The 14,892-nt window shown below is 34.1% G+C and overlaps 2 long non-coding RNA genes and 6 other non-coding genes across 10 annotated transcripts in view; 6 read left to right on the top strand and 2 right to left on the bottom strand.

The window, feature by feature from the left end:
- The first annotated feature begins 592 nt into the window (after positions 1 to 592).
- TRNAP-CGG (transfer RNA proline (anticodon CGG)) lies at positions 593 to 664 on the top strand. Its single transcript has one exon. It is a non-coding gene; the product is annotated as a tRNA-Pro (tRNA).
- Positions 665 to 6,510: 5,846 nt separating this feature from the next.
- TRNAP-UGG (transfer RNA proline (anticodon UGG)) lies at positions 6,511 to 6,582 on the top strand. Its single transcript has one exon. It is a non-coding gene; the product is annotated as a tRNA-Pro (tRNA).
- Positions 6,583 to 7,367: 785 nt separating this feature from the next.
- On the bottom strand, positions 7,368 to 12,628 carry LOC129885644 (uncharacterized). Of its 3 annotated transcripts, XR_008766096.1 has the most exons (5): positions 12,492 to 12,628; positions 9,403 to 9,583; positions 8,563 to 8,706; positions 8,004 to 8,070; positions 7,368 to 7,615 (listed from the first exon to the last, which is right to left on the bottom strand). It is a non-coding gene; the product is annotated as an uncharacterized LOC129885644 (long non-coding RNA). The 3 variants fall into 3 exon arrangements; XR_008766097.1 differs by lacking the exon at positions 8,004 to 8,070 and having other exon boundaries at positions 8,563 to 8,731; XR_008766095.1 differs by lacking the exon at positions 8,004 to 8,070.
- Positions 10,642 to 10,713, top strand: TRNAP-UGG (transfer RNA proline (anticodon UGG)). The gene has a single exon. It is a non-coding gene; the product is annotated as a tRNA-Pro (tRNA).
- TRNAP-UGG (transfer RNA proline (anticodon UGG)) lies at positions 11,833 to 11,904 on the top strand. Its single transcript has one exon. It is a non-coding gene; the product is annotated as a tRNA-Pro (tRNA).
- A 74-nt stretch (positions 12,629 to 12,702) lies between the features above and the next one.
- Positions 12,703 to 14,892, bottom strand: part of LOC129885645 (uncharacterized) — a 13,683-nt gene continuing 11,493 nt past the window's right edge. The window contains exon 4 of the long non-coding RNA XR_008766098.1: positions 12,703 to 12,773. This is a non-coding gene — a long non-coding RNA (uncharacterized LOC129885645). The remainder of the gene's footprint in view (positions 12,774 to 14,892) is intronic.
- TRNAP-UGG (transfer RNA proline (anticodon UGG)) lies at positions 14,149 to 14,220 on the top strand. Its single transcript has one exon. It is a non-coding gene; the product is annotated as a tRNA-Pro (tRNA).
- TRNAP-UGG (transfer RNA proline (anticodon UGG)) lies at positions 14,720 to 14,791 on the top strand. The gene has a single exon. It is a non-coding gene; the product is annotated as a tRNA-Pro (tRNA).

Here is a 14,892-nt window from a genome sequence, read left to right as displayed (position 1 = left end):
ATTTCAAGTTTGTCTCGAATTTGAAGTTACACATTTATATTTTAAGGAATATGTAATATCTTCTAAAAACTTTTTAATGTGGAATAAATACACTTTTAAAATGTCTAAATCGAAAATGTACTTGATTTTGTTTTTCTCGAGCCGAAGGTTACTTTTCCGTACTTCCTTTTATCATTTCAGCTAAACCCTACGATGCATCAACAGATGAGAATAAAGTCTACAAAATATTTGAATAGTTTGTTTAACAATGTTTGTATGATGCATCTATATCATTCCCCTGTTGTCAACTTTTGTTTGCTTATTATGATCTAGTGGTATGATTCTCGCTTTGGGTGCGAGAGGTTCCGAGTTCGATTTTAGGAATGCCCCTTTAATTATATATTATTTTTTTTATCGTCTAGTTTTTGGTATTTTGGCTGCATGTGCGATTTAGCACCTACATAAAACTGATGTTTTTACACAAGGATATGTTATATTCAAGGATTTTGACGATCAAATAAAGCCAAATCTTTTTCTAATAAAAGAAAAGAAAAGACAAAGCCAAATGATAGAAGGGGTTATATAAAATATGATCTGAACATGTACCAAACCTGGGCATTTGGTCTAGTGGTATGATTCTCGCTTCGGGTGCGAGAGGTCCCGAGTTCGATTCTCGGAATGCCCCGTTTCGTTAGCTTTTTTAAATTAGGAACATGAAATGCCTTAGCTTCTTGTCACAAGTTCTCATTCTAAGTGCCCCACTATTCCGCACTCTCTATACATACACACAAACTAGAGGAATATCAATGACATAGGATTTCTACCTAGTGGAGTAGTATTTTTCTTTTTTTTTCTTTCCCAAAATCAATAAAAAAGCGCCACATTTCATTCCTTTTCTCTATTAAATACACTTTTTCCCCCAAATTCTAAAAAGAGCTGTTGAGGCCATTTTTGTACTCTTCCAGTCTCCCTTATGAAATCATTTCAAAAGGTAAGAATTTGGTTTAATTTCTTGTCTGAAAAGGTATATTTTCTTCTTATTTTTTTAAAATTTGAGAAATCAAGATATATTTTGTGTTTAGATTTTGAAGAAAAATCTTCTTATAATGTCAAATTCAATCTTGAATCATATTTGTAATGAAGAGAATGATCCAATGTTGAGTGCGAAAATTCGATGCAAACATGAAGACTTACTTTCAATGCAAACTTCGTGGTCGGAGGACAATCCAGCACAAAGATTTTGGTCTTGTCCACGCTATCGTGTATGTTCTGTAAATAAATACTCTATTTCTAGAGATCTCTTATTTCTTGTTGTTTTGCTTTTGTTTAATTTGTTTGTTTATTTTAGGAGAATTCGCGCAACTTCTTTAGATGGAGGGATCGTGAACATGTTAATATACGATCCAAGTTCGTTATTTCGAAATTAGCAAAGAGAATTAAGGAGTTGGAAGAAGCATTACTCTTTTATGAAAGTCATGTTGACAGTAATAAATGGTTGATGAAGGACAAGAAGAAGAGCAAATGTTTTAACCGGAAGCTAATTGTCTTCATTGTCGTGGTGTTTTTCCTATTTTTATGCCTAATCAAGAATGTAAAGGATGGAAGATGTAGTTGTGCACAATCGAAATTGCCATAGTTCTACCCTACACATTTAGTTTGGTTCTTGTTTTGTTGCTTTATGTTGTTAGAATAATTACGACTTGAACAAGTTGCAAGTGTATTTGATTGTGAAGGCTTTATAAAATCAGCTTTTGTATCACTTTCAAATAGGTCAATCCTTCTATGTTTTCTGTCTATCATATTGGGGTATCCATTTGAGCAAATTTATAAAGATGTTCATAGAACTAAAAGCAACAAAACTATTGTACCAATTGTACAAAATGAAGACTTCATTCCAACATAACCAACGTTTCTATTTGCATTACAACCAATAGCTCCCCCTTTTCTTGTTTGTTTGGTACTTAACAAAAGTCGTGTTTGATACCTAAAGGTACCTAACAAAAATAGTGTTTGATTGTACCTAACAAAGGCAATTTCAATAAAAAAAAAACACCAAAATATACACTATGAATATTTATTTGTCAATTCCAACAACACAACATTAGAATTCATATTTAGCCTAGCCGCGAGCAATCTACATTTGTGATCTCGTATATTTCGCTTCTCCGACATCTTACTGAGTTTCCCTTCCATGACACATGGGTCTTCCTAGTTGAATTGGTTTGGCTTTGATTAGTAGCAGCAGCTGTAGACCTGGTTTGGATAACTTTTTCAGCCCTCATTCTTTATAGATTGCTACTGGTAATAGCTATCTTCCCTTTTTGTTTAAATCCACGTCTTGATGTGTAGTCAATATCACTAGTAACAACACCAACCCTCTTTGTCACTCTTGTACCAATATTGATTACTCTTTTACTTGGCAAATCAGGTTGTATAGTCAAATAAGAAAGAGAATATTTAAATCAGATGACATTCAGGCTGTATGTAAAATCTGAATTATGCATATATAAAATCACTACTTACATTAAGAGTTGTAAAGTCATCTTTAGCTTGGTATATTTCAACCCCTACAATCCTTGGCCTTTTAAAAGGTAGTATTTGTCCTACACAGATGTCCTCATGTTCTACTGGTCTTTTCCCTTTTTTTAGGCCTTTTCATTGCCTGTTGCTTCAGAACTATTTTAACTATGTTGAGGCATTTCTCTTTTTTTACCTATGCATTTATTCACATTTCTTTCTTAACATATTCTCCTTCCTTTACCTATTCCTCTACCTCTACCACTTATATGCTATTTATTGAAATTCAAATATTAGAGTATGTAAATAGAGTATGTTTCAAGATCTGCAACTACAACTCCTACTAAAAATGTTCACTGTATGTGTAAAACCAAAATGCTTAATCTCTAAACCTCTTTCTTCATTACAAGACAAGTTGCATTGCATAGACTTGTCAATATTTTTTTGCAAAATCTTCAGAGACATAGGAGATATATCAGTGATCGAAGTGTTTGAGAATTGTCTCAAATCATCAATTTTTTTTATCATCTTGACTCTAATCTCCTCAAGCATTGTGATGATTATTTTATATCTTGCAGGCAATATTCATGCATTAAAACATTCTGCCATATTATTGTCCACAATATCATATTTGTTATGGTCTTGAAAATATCTCTTACACCATGTATCTAAGTTGTACCATAAAAGATCATCCAAACATGCCTTTTCTAACTTCTTCATTTTCTGTATATTGTCCTTCAACTCAGCTTCAAATGTGGATTTAGTAATCCTGCAAAACACTGTTCTTCTTTCTACTCATTTACATTACACCAATTTGCAAGAACATGTCTTCACATTTTCTGTGTTCAACCATTGGCAATACCTCTTGAATAGAAATTTTCAGCCCCTAATAAGGCAACATAACAGTTGAATAATAACTAAAATACAAAACTGAAAAAAATAAAAAAGACAATAAAACAGAAAGAGATCAAATAGTAAATATGGTAATACCTTTTGCATATCAGTAATGATGAAAAGTTAATGCCCTTCTCTAAGATCAAGATCATTCTTCACTAGGTCAAGAAACCATATTCAGGTATATTGATTCTCAACCTCAATAACTGCTTAAGCAATAGGCAATATTTGATTATTTTCATCTCTGCAAACTGTCATTAACAACTAGCTTTTGCACACACCTTTGAGGAAACACCCATCAAAACCAATCAACCTCCTAGCATCTCCAAAGAATGATTTCTTTGAAACATAAAAAAAAACATAAAAATCTTGAAAGATTTTCCATCCAACTGTATCTTCTTCTCCAACCTTCACAACACAAGTGCTACCAAGATTAATCCTCAAAATCTCATCTTTATAATAAAAAATCTTACCATACTCCATAATGTGATCACCCATGATCTCTTGTAACACTCTGGCCCTAGCTCTTCTCATTGTTGTCCTACCAACATGGATATTCAGTTTCTTTCTAATAATCTACTGCAACAACACAATGATAATGTTTGGCTGTTGAGTTATCCTTTTTTTGTATTTAGTGGCAAGAAACTTTGAGTTGCATAGGTAGTTAAAAGTTGATGTCAAACACCTATGGACAGGGTTGTATCTTTTGACTATGCAATCACCACTACTTTTTTTCTTACTTGCATGCAACAATCAAGGACAAATCTCTTTGCAACATCTCACTCTAACTCTCCAGGCTCATTGACATATTTTTCAATTTGAATTTTTTTTTGGACTACATATCTTGTCACTGTCAGTCTAAATTTCTTAACACTTTAAAAAATGAGTCCTAATTTCCAAACAATCATTTCACAAGTTTTATCAAACACAACTCTATTTGAGGTTTTCTTCCTTCTAATAGGTTTATGCACTCTTTTATCAACCTTTTCATCATCTCCCCAACCTGTTTCATCATCTATTTCGAAACTAGGAACTTCATCACTTAGATAGTAAGGTTCATCATCTCCTAGCTTACTAACTAAGCTTTCTCTAATATCAATATTTGTCTCATCATACCCTAATCTAGACCCTTTTCACCAACATGAATCTGTTCTGAATTAGTACCTCTACTTCTCCTATATGACCTTTTGAAATGCCTTTTGCTTATTCTTATATCAATATACTCTTGATGGACATCACTATCAACCTCACTATCTTCATAAGTATCCCCTTTAGATCTTGAATCATCTTCTAATTCATCATCTATTGGTTCATGATTTATTATAGGATCAAATTAAGAAGACATTGTAGAAGGAAGAAGCACAGTAGAAAAAGAAGCTTCAGTAGAAGAAGGAGCTTCTTCAGTTGAAGGAGGAGCTTCTTCAGTATAAGGAAGAGAAACAGTAGATGGAGAAGCTTCCGTTGAAGGAGGACAAATAGTAGAAGGAGAAACTTCAGTTGAAGGAGGAGGTTCAAAAAGAGTATTGAATATTTCAGAAAAATCAATATTAGGGTTACAAGCCTCATCCTCATTTAAAAATTTCTCACCTACCTCACTGTTCCCTACATTGAGGACAAACTCTAATTCAATTGGGGCCTGACAAGGTTCATCCACCCCATGATAAACATACACCTCAACCTCATCCCCATTTTTTTTATCATGTTAAAAATGTCAAATATAACCTTATCATAATTAATAAGAACTAGTAGTCCATCCCACTTAATGAAAGAGTCATATTCTGTTGTTTATCTTAGATCTTTTATGTAGTCCTTCAATTCGAAGCAAGACATCCTATCAACATCTACTTCTAGAAATCTTTTCACATTTCTCCTAATATATTCAGGTGGGGGACAAAAATCAATTTTACCCCACGATATCATCTTAAAGTTATCAAAACAAAAGACATTTTCTGAAAAAGCATGTAAACAAGAGAAGTACAATTCAACCACACACATTCAGGAACAAACACTAACAAAACCCTAACAGTAACAATTAGTCGATAACAAAAAATACTATCAGTAGCAATTAATCGATGACACAACCCTAACAATAGCAATTAGTCGAAAAGACAAAATAACGAACGTTAGCACTAAGTCGATAACACAAAACCAACTATAATAAGTAGACTAACACTTTTTACACTAAAATAATTCCTAAACATGTGTTTTCCCCAATAATAATAGCAAAAATACAATCTTTATCAATGCTAGTGTAGGTAAGAAAACCCTAACCTATTAAGTCGATAACAACTATAATAAGTCGATTCTAACACTTTTTACACTAAAATAATTTCTAAACATGTGTTTCCTCTAACTATAATGCAAAAATACGATCGTTATCAAGAAAATCCTAACCTGTTAAGCTTGTTTACTCAGCTAGAACTTTAATAATTTTGATCAAAAAACGTGAAAATTGTAGCAGATGATCGATATTTTCTAGTGGAATTTGCAGCAAATCTTCGAAGAAAAGTGAAAATCCAATAGACAACCTAAGAACTAAGAAAGAGAATGAAAATGAAAAGAAAGAGAAAGACTTTTCATTTTCAAACAATTCGGATCGGGTGTGACTTTAATTAAATTAATTAATTAAATGGGCGAGGTGAACATCATGCGCGTCTCCACAAATGTCAAAATAGGTCAAAATAATCTATTTACAAAGATATTTATCCGTAGCCAGAAAAATCAATTGTTTTTTTATTTTTATTTTTTCTGGAAAGTATTTTCTTATATTCAATTTTATAAATAATTTTATGGGGTAATAAGACGTCCATAAAATTAAAGTATCTTTTTAAGAAAATGAGACAACTTCAATAGTGTGATTATGTCTTTTCTCTTTGTATAACAATAAACGTTGAAATTGTTGTTCTGAAAATTGCAGAAAATCAGCCATTCATGTTTGTTTATTAAGATTCAAAGAATAGAATTAAAATTTAGTTACATGCAGACAATTTAGTGCCACCGGGAAATCAATTCTTTATTTTTTTAGTGTACAATCCATATGAGGTAAGGAGTATCTGACTTCTACATTGCACATGCAATGTGAAAGAGAAATATATTAATGCTCAAAGTTAATAAACAAATGGGCATTTGGTCTAGTGGTATGATTCTCGCTTTGGGTGCGAGAGGTCCCGAGTTCGATTCTCGGAATGCCCCCTTCCCCATCTAAATATGTTTTACTTCATTTTACTTGCAACTCTGCTCCTTCACTCTACTTTCTAACTGATACTAGATGACCAATGCCCAATTTAATTAGATCACTTAATTTTTTGTTATGATCTCTTAATTCAAGTTTTTATAGTACTATCTGCCATAAAAAGCTATATTATACGGACCCAAAAAATAATTTCAAATTTTATATGGTCCAAAAAGCATTTGACATGTCTAGTAGCTCTTGTTCATACTCCCAATCACAGACATGACTATGAGCCCGTTTGGATTGGCTTTAAGTTGGTCAAAACCAACTTAAAGCCCCTTTTTAGCTTTTGGATGTGTTTGTCTAATGCTGACTTTAAGCCATAAAGTTCTTAAAGTCAGTCAGAAATGAAAAGTTAGGATTTCTAACTTTTTTTTCCAAAGTGCTTAAAGTCATTTTCTTTGACCATGGAAATTACTTTTATATCCTTTATATTTTAACTAAATTCTCAAACTACCTTTTTTTATTCTTTTAACCCTAAAATTCACATCATAAGCACTTTTATCCAAACACTCAACTGCTTATTTATAAAAATAACTTTCAGCACTTCAAAGTTCTAAAAGCACTTTATACATAAAAGTTACTTTTTTTAAGCCTATCCAAACGGGCTCTATATCCATTTAACATGAATTTAGCGGCACGCATTTATGTTGTGGATGTTATTTCTTAAAGAGTTGCATCTTTAAATAAACTTACAACAGCCGAAATATAAAATTTGAAGAAATTAACTCCGTAACAAAGATAATTTCAACAAAATCTTGCGTTTAAAATATGTATTAGAACCCAAATATCATTTTATATAAACGAAGAAAACATAAAATTAGTTAGAGAAAACTTGTCATGAATTTATATGCTCAAGCAAAAATAAAGTAATTCAGCTCCGTCATATATTTTTGTATACAATATATATGCCATATTTTCTCGCTATATAACTTTTCTCTTAATTCCCTCTCATGTCAAACCATCTCTTTCTTCTCTCCATTGCCACCAACACTTCAACAAAAGAAACACTAATTAGCTTCCATCAAAAAATACTAACAAATAGAAAACGTATGTTTATGCAGATAATCAAAAAGAAGAAACAGAGAAGTATAAAAAGGGCAGCCCGGTGCACTAAAGTTCCCGCTATGCGCGGGGTCCGGGGAAGGGCCTGACCACAAGGGTCTATTGTACGCAGTCTTGCCTTGCATTTCTGCCAGAGGCTGTTTCCAAGGCTTGAACCCGTGACCTCCTGGTCACATGGCAGCGACTGTATTAGATGGTTATTCAGAGTCATGAAAAAATTCTTTTTCTTCCAATATTCTTAGTGTTTAAAATATGAAAAATCTTTAATTGAACAGGAGAATTATTTTTTTTTTTTATACATATTTTGAAAACTTACTTTCGAAGAACATTCAATTTCCACTAATATCTTTTGCAATGTAGAAAATACTTGGGAGTTTTTCTCCCTGCAAAGAATACACTGCAGAATGTAAGTTGGAACAACTTATAAGATATGTAAAATCAAAAATGTTACTACACAATTGTGCAAAGGTGACATTTTTGCAAACATTTGGTGGGAATTATAAATATCAATGTTACAAATCTCACACCCCTTTCTATTCCTCCTTTCTTGCGTGTTTCTCCAAAAATCCATCTTTCCACTCCATGATCTATTTCAGTTTTGTTCAAATCCATATCTTTCAAAACATGTTGCAAGATGCAATTTTTCAAAATATGAATTTTCTGTGTGTTACTTCTATTTTCCACTTCATAATGAATTGCATCTTATTTCCAAATTCTTAATCCATTAAATTATTCAATTTAAAATTTGAACATTAAGTCAAATCAGATATACTACTCACTAATTTCGATCAAATAACATCATATGGCAATACAGATTAATAGTCGAAAATAAAAAGATACTTTAGATGATGGTGGAAAAATTAAAGAGAAAATACCCATGGAATTGGATGGCTGTTTGGTGGGAGCAGAAAGATCGAGAATGATAAACCCATTTGCTTCTTCTTACTACTTTCCATTGGAATCAAATCTTTGAACTGCGCGCCTATGAGAATTCTGAATTCGAAGACTTACCCATAGCACTGCAGAGTAGCAATACAAGAAGAGCTGAAGATGAGAAATTGAAAAACAAGTGTTAAAGATACTTGTGTCCAGCAGGAATAGCCACGTTGTGTTTGGGTATGCAAAAAGTCTACAATACCCTCAATTTGAGCTTAAATGCCATTAAGCTAACATGTTGATACCACTTTTACCCACTCACTCTTCTATATAAGTAATATTCAAATTAAGCAAGTCATAAATGACTTAGTTCGATTGGCTAGAAATCTAAGAAAACACTACACACTTCATAATTTCTTTTCTGCAGTCTTGGAATTATCATACAAACACTAATAATTTATCCTCCACCTTGTTAACAATGGAAGCAGATAATTTCAACTAGCACACAACCTGACTTTTTCATCTTGGTTTTAACCTTATTGCAAGATTGTCTACAGGGAAAACAAAACAGTGGGTATTTTATTTAGTCTAGTTGTATTCATGGGTGCAAGATTCTTAGTATTTTGTTTAACAAATCAGCATTGAGCAATATGTTCTGAAAATTGAAGCAAGTTCATCAGCCATTTATGTAACTAGGATTCAAAAAATAGAATTCACACTTGGTCACATGCTGACAATTTAATGACACAGGGGAATCAATATTTAAAGTTTATTAAAACAAGACCATTTGTACAATCCAGACCTAACTTTGTTTTGTCAATGCCTGTACCAAACCTTACCTAATGCTTGACTTCAAGAGCTCTTCATTGTTTCCATTTTTGGAAGCGGATCTCAAGTCAGCTAAAAACTCAGCCGATTATCTTCATACAACAAAATTTGCAGGTAACGATTCTTTCAACTCATGTTAATGGACAACAAAATGGCATGAGTCACTTGAGGCTGAATAAGGTAAATCCAGATCTACAAGGTAAAAATTAATACATCATGAATACTTGCAATAGTGCAGAGTTGGGCTTGCCTGTTCAGTTTACAGAAAAGCAGATCTGAAACTCCAAGCTTCAACTTCTAACTCCCAAAAGATCCCTAAATATAAAATGTTGGGCAGATAAGTTCGAGTATCTCAACTATCACAAGACATCATTTCAGATATGCTTTGTTGCCATCAAATTTGACAAAGCAGGCAAACTTGACAGTGAAGTTAGTGGATCTGTCATATCATTGAAGAATCATATTTATGTTTGATCTATAACAAGGTCATTTAGGGGTCAAGGAAGTTAACAGTAACAACTGAAATCATTAATCAATGGCATAGAGGTGTTGCGGAAAATCAAGGCAAAAGTTCTTTGATTTACAAGTAAAAATAAGGAATGAAATGGGTACCCTTAGTTCATGAGCCATTTTCATTTTACATTAGTGAAACAAAGAAGCATGAACTTCATTGTACCATGTTGCTTTGCACCCAAAATTCCATAACATGAGCTACACTATCCGTGAACAAGTGATAGTGATTTAGCTTAATATAGAAGGTATCCAAAAAGCCCATGTTTAACTATCAACGGGGTACTCCTTAGTGGAGATTTTATTTGCTTCAGCTGTGACTTAACTAGAACTATGGAGCTCAAACATGCAATATTAATTCAGCTAATGCCAGAGACCTGGCCTCATGTCCAATTACAGTTCTTAATCACTAGACATATCTCATGGGTTTTGGATTCCAGATGATCAGAGGGTTGAGTATAATAGCACAGGATTGTAAATATACAAGTGACAGTAACAACCAAAGCTGATAGCATCTTTAGGCATTGACTGCAGTGAGAATCAAGCGACCCTTTTATATACACCTCATATCCAAATAAGCAAAGTACTGAAGAACATTTAAACAAGCAAATGAAGATCATCTGGTGTAAAATAAGGATTATTCGAATTCTATATTACAGTAAGCAATGACAATTGTGATCAAATAGCTTACAAAGCTAAAATACATTTGCCTAGAACTCAAATAAGACAATGTCAATGATGGGCATTTGGTCTAGTGGTATGATTCTCGCTTTGGGTGCGAGAGGTCCCGAGTTCGATTCTCGGAATGCCCCTTGATTTTGCTAAAAACAATTATTCATTCTAAGTTGATTTAATTCACCAACTCCTCCATCTCTGGCTGATTCTACAGTTGAGTAGGTTTAGATATTACAATCAGATATGGATAACTTCCCCCTTTTTACAACTAAAACACCTTCAATTGCATTGTTATGTCTCTCTCTATAAATTATTTTAATATTGGAGGTGCCCCTAGACACAGGAGAATTTTCATCCCTCCTAGAAAATCATTTCATAAGATGGTATAAGCTCCAGACAACTGAATATGAAACTTCCAGCTATCATTTAGACGGGTGACCAACAAAAACAGGGCATTTGGTCTAGTGGTATGATTCTCACTTCGGGTGCGAGAAGTCTCGAGTTCGATTCCCGGAATGCCCCTTGATTTTGCTAAATTTTTTATCTACTCCAAATGCTCCTTCATCTCTAACTGACTCTACAGTCACCATAGGAGACTATTTCCTCCTATACAGTTGAGTTTGTTCAGATACAACCAGATATGACCAACTTCAATGATGTCTACAATTAAAGCACCTTTAATAGCAGAGTATGCCTCTCTATATAAATTATTTTAACAATGGGAGGGAGGGAGGCGGAGTGTACAGAACAACATTATTAACTACACTGATAAACATAAAATTCTTTAGGTTTTAAGTGTATGGTAAAGTAATCTTAAGATCAGGTTTCACTTCAAAATGAGCTATCATTAATTAGTGATAACATGCAGCATGTGTACTTACTTAAGAGTGTATAGGATGGGTAATTGAGTACGCATACAATGCAAGGATACTGGAAATGAAATTATGATAAAATAGTCAAAATGTAACGAAGGTGTACAGGTGTACACTTTAACAACGAAATGGTATTACTATGAACACTTATAATTTGAAAAGAAGAAAATGACCTTTTTGTATCTCTTATGTGTAAAAATGAAGATCTCTATAGAAATAAAAACAATTTCGTACAGGACCATAACACCGACGACCCGAGGAACGGTTCCCCAGACACTGGAAAATGCTCATCCCTCCAAGAAAATCATTTCGAAAAATGGTACAAGCTGACAACTGACATGAAACTTCCAGCTATTATTTAGATTGAGGGACCAACAAACAGCTGGGCATTTGGTCTAGTGGTATGATTCTCGCTTTGGGTGCGAGAGGTCCCGAGTTCGATTCTCGGAATGCCCCCAGCTAATATAACTCTTTTACTTAATTTTACTTGTATATCTGCACCTTCACTATATTTTCTAATTGATATATGAAAATTAAGCAGTCCATCGATGGATAACCTAGTGCGATTTTGGCCAGAGATCTTACAAGAAAATACACTTCAAAGTTCCTTTTCTGCAGTCTCGAAATTATCATACCAACTCTATAATTTACCCTTCACCTTGTTAACAATGGAAGCAGAAAATTTCAACTAGCACACAAGGTTTCATCTTGGGTGACTTAGTGTTAACCTTATTGCAAGATTGTCTACAAGGAACATAAACAACTGGGTATTTAGTCTAGTTGTATGATTCATGGGTTGCAAGATTCTTAGCATTTTGTTTTAAAAAAACAGCATTGAGATTGATGTTCTGAAAGTTGCAGCAAGTTCATCAGCCATTTATGTAACTAAAATTCAAATAATAGAATTCACACTGGGTCACATGCTAACAGTTTAATGTGACAGGGGAATAAATATTTTTTTAGTTTATTAATTATCAACAAGTAGGACCATTTGCACAGTCAAGACCTAACTTTGCTTTGTCAATGCCTGTACCAAACCTTACCTGATGCTTGTCTTCAAGAGCTCTTTATTGTTCCCATTTTGGTATGCTGGTCTCAAGTCTTCATACAACAAAATTTGCAGGTAAAGATTCTTTTAATTCATGTTAATGGACAACCAAATGGCATGAGTCACTTGAAGCTGAATAAGGCAAAACTAGATCTATAAGCTACAGATTAATACATCATGAATACTTGCGACAGTGCAGAATTGGGCTTGCCTGTTCAGTTTACGGAAAAGCAGATCTGAAACTCCCAAGGTTCAACGTCTAACTCCCAAAAGATCCCTATATAAAAGGTCGAACAGATCAGTTCAAGTATCCCTACTATCATAAGCCATCAATTCAGATATGTACTTTTGCCATCCATTTTCAATTTGACAAAGTAGGCAAAACTTAAAAGTGAAGTTATTACGTGGATTTGTCGTAACATCAAAGAATCATTATGTTTGATCTATAATAAGGTCATTTAGGGGTCAAGGAAGTTAACAGTAACAACTGAAATCATTAATCAACGACATAGAGGTGTTGCGCAAAATCAAGGCAAAAGCTCTCTTCACGTCAATATAAGGAATAAAGCTGATATCCATAGTTCATGAGCAATTTTCATTTCACTTTAATGAAACAAAGAAGCATGAACATCATTGTACCGAGTAGCTTTGTACCCAAAATTGCATAGCATGAAAGTTGCATAATATGATCTGCACTATTCCATAAAACAAGTAATAATGATATTATAGATGAATAAAGAAGGTACCCAAAAGAGAAACAGAAGTAAGAGAAACTATAAATGTGATACTCCTTAGTGGAGCTTTTATTTGCTTCAGCTGTGACTTGACTCGAACTATGAAGCTCAAACATGTAATATTAATCCAGCTAATGCCAGAGACCTGGCCTCATGTCCAATGACAGTTCTTAATCACTAGACATATCTCATGGGTTTTGGATTCCAGATGACCAGAGTATTGAGTATGATAGCATAGGATTGTAAATATACAAGTGGTAGTAACAACCAACGTTGATGGCATATTTAGGCATCGAGTGCAGTGAGAATCAGAGGAACTGCAGAGGCATTTTATTTTAAGCAACACTTCTATATACACCTCACATCCAAATAAGCAAAGTGCTGAAGAAGACTTATGCAATAAATGAAGATCATTTGGTGTAAAATAAGGAGTATTTCAATTCTACATTACAGATAAGCAATGACATTTGGGATCAAATAACTCAAAGGGGGAGAATACATTTGCCTAGAACTCAAATAAGACAATGCCAACAATGGGCATTTGGTCTAGTGGTATGATTCTCGCTTTGGGTGCGAGAGGTCCCGAGTTCGATAATCGGAATGCCCCTTGATTTAGCTAAATTTTTAATTTACTCCGAGTTAATTAACGCTTCAAGGGCTCCTTCATCCCTTGCTGATTCTACAGCTGAGTATGTTTAGATATTACAACTAGAGATGGGAAACTTCCCCCTTTCTACGACTAAACCATCTTTAATTGCATTGTTATGTCTCTCTGTATACATTATTTCAACAGTGGAGGAGCCCCTAGACACAGGAGAATTATCATCCCTCCTAGAAAATCATTTCATAAGATGGTACTGCAGATAACTGAATATGAAACTTCCAACTATCATTTAAACTGGGGGACCAACAAAAGCAGGGCATTTGGTCTAGTGGTATGATTCTCGCTTTGGGTGCGAGAGGTCCCGAGTTCCATTCTCGGAATGCCCCTTGATTTTTTCTTAAGTTTTAATTCACTCTTAAGTTGATTTAACTCTCCAAATGCTCCTTCATCTCTAATCGACTTTACAGTCGCCATAGGAGACTATTTCCTCCTCTTCAGTTGAGTTTGTTCAGATATGACCAACGTCTATAATGTCTACAATTAAAGCCCCTTTCATAACATAGTATGCCTATCTATATACGTTATTTTAACAATGGGAGGAAGGAAGGGAGGGAAGGAGAGGGAGGAAATGGTCTCCTATGACCACTTACAATTTGAATAGAAGAAAATGACCTTTTCAGATCTCTTCTGCGTAAAAAAAAGATCTCTAAAGAACTAAAAACAAATTTGTAAGGGACCACAACACCGATTGACCCGAGGAAGGATCCCGCAGACAATGGAAAATGCTCATCCCTCCAAAAAAAATCAATTTTGAAAAATGGCACAAGCTCACAACTGACACAAAACTTCCAGCTATTATTTAGATTGAGGGACCAACAAACAGCTGGGCATTTGGTCTAGTGGTATGATTCTCGCTTTGGGTGCGAGAGGCCCCGAGTTCGATTCTCGGAATGCCCCTTGATTTTTCTTAAGTTTTAATTTACTCTAAGTTGATTTAACACACCAAGGGCTCCTTCATCTCTAGCTGACTCTACAGTTGAGTATGTTCAGCTATTACA

The sequence above is a fragment of the Solanum dulcamara genome, chromosome 4 (assembly GCF_947179165.1).
Source record: "Solanum dulcamara chromosome 4, daSolDulc1.2, whole genome shotgun sequence".
Taxonomy (NCBI): domain Eukaryota; kingdom Viridiplantae; phylum Streptophyta; class Magnoliopsida; order Solanales; family Solanaceae; genus Solanum; species Solanum dulcamara.
The sequence above is the reverse complement of the archived record's forward strand: the minus strand, read 5'-3'. Positions and strand labels throughout refer to the sequence as shown.